At 32.6% G+C, this 2,006-nt stretch overlaps 1 pseudogene; it reads left to right on the plus strand.

Annotated features, from left to right (window-relative positions):
• Positions 1-1,402: 1,402 nt before the first annotated feature.
• Positions 1,403-1,999, plus strand: LOC103254088 (annotated as a pseudogene).
• The last annotated feature ends 7 nt before the right edge of the window (positions 2,000-2,006 follow it).

The following is a 2,006-nucleotide window of genomic DNA, read 5'->3' on the forward strand; positions in this document are numbered from 1 at the left end:
TTGCATAACACCATCATGTGAAAGTTGTTAGGCAAGATAAAATCTTGATGTCACTCTCTTTTGAATTTAAGGAACTCAGCAGTTTTACCTCATTAGCACCTTTTACTTACTCTGATGGCAGCTAAACTTTTGAGAGGGGCCATCTCAGGTATAGGATTCATTTGCATCCCCTATGCCCTCACCTTTTTCACATCTTTGCTAGATGAAAAAATTCAAGAAATAATGTTACATTTAACTTTGTGTTGTAATAAATGAGAGCCTATGAAGTTTATTCTCTATAATACTTAATATTCAAAATCACACAGTCTGGATTCAGTGACATTTGGCATGGTTCCATTGCTCAATGTGTTTCAGGGGAATTTTAATGATTAAAAAATTATATAGTTATTGTACACACAGATTCTATATAGGTTTAAGAAACTTCTTAAGCTGTAATGACATTTTTATGGAGAAGAAATTTTCATTCCATACTGTTCAGGAAGTGGTTATGGTACCCTGAGACTCTCAAAACTGAAGTATTTTACTAGGAAAGAGTTAGGTTTATATTTCTTTTTTGAAGAAATGATATTTTGAAAGCCATATAAACCATACTTAATGTTTGAGGCCTGTATACCTTCAGAACTCTTAAGATCATAATACAGAAAATAATTCACAAGTTTTTTAAAAAAGAATTAATGTGGTCCCAGGATATAACAAGAATTAATACTCAAAATGATAAGACAATTTATATTACTAATCTATAATTTGTCTCTATTTTATGTCTATATGCTTATATCTACAGATATGATATATAAATTAATATTTAGCTATCTAATTTATAAAAGAGTCCTGGATATAGGAGCTCAATGAAATAAACATTTATTATTAATTTTAAACCAATGAATTTTCTTTCTGCTTTTATTACAGTACTGTGCTATTTGTGCATGAAAACAATTAAATAAATGGCTATGCTTTCACATTATGGTTTTCTCCTTTCTATTCCACATTTACTGTACTTTTTTCTCATTCCTTTCAAATTTTGTCTACCTTATTTATTTATGTACTTATCTTAATTCTAGATATATTTTTCTTCTCTGCTTCTTCTTGTTAGCATTACCCAGATTTAATTTTTATTTTTAATCGTGTTTATTTTTTCTGGGGTATATTCTGATATGTTTATTATTTAGTTCTGTTGGAGAAATTAAATAATAAATCCTTAATTTAATTAATTTTAAAAGGGAATTTAAAATGTTTGTTATTATCTTCTCCTAATACTTCATAACAAGCTTTTTTTCTAGATACTACAGGGTGAGGCTACAGACATTTCTATATCTGAAATATTTTTATTTTATGATCTTTGCTACCTTTTCTGGTTATTTTCTATTTTTTGAGTGTTTTAATCTTTTTATTTTATATTGTGCAGTGGGAAGAGATTGGTGAAGTTGATGAAAATTATGCCCCTATCCACACATACCAAGTATGCAAAGTTATGGAACAGAATCAGAATAACTGGCTTTTGACCAGCTGGATTTCCAACGAAGGTGCTTCCAGAATCTTCATAGAACTCAAATTTACTCTGCGGGACTGCAACAGCCTTCCTGGAGGACTGGGGACCTGTAAGGAAACTTTTAATATGTATTATTTTGAGTCAGATAATGAGAATGGGAGAAACATCAAGGAAAACCAGTACATCAAAATTGATACCATTGCTGCTGATGAAAGCTTCACAGAACTTGATCTCGGTGACCGTGTTATGAAACTGAATACAGAGGTCAGAGATGTAGGACCTCTAAGCAAAAAGGGATTTTATCTTGCTTTTCAAGATGTCGGTGCTTGCATTGCTCTGGTTTCTGTGCGTGTATACTATAAAAAATGCCCTTCTGTGGTACGACACTTGGCTGTCTTCCCTGACACCATCACTGGAGCTGATTCTTCCCAGTTGCTTGAAGTGTCAGGCTCTTGTGTCAACCATTCTGTGACAGATGAACCTCCCAAAATGCACTGCAGCGCCGAAGGGGAGTGGCTGG

The sequence above is a fragment of the Carlito syrichta genome, unplaced genomic scaffold (genome assembly GCF_000164805.1).
Source record: "Carlito syrichta isolate Samal-C Ts95f unplaced genomic scaffold, Tarsius_syrichta-2.0.1 Scaffold269278, whole genome shotgun sequence".
Classification (NCBI taxonomy): domain Eukaryota; kingdom Metazoa; phylum Chordata; class Mammalia; order Primates; family Tarsiidae; genus Carlito; species Carlito syrichta.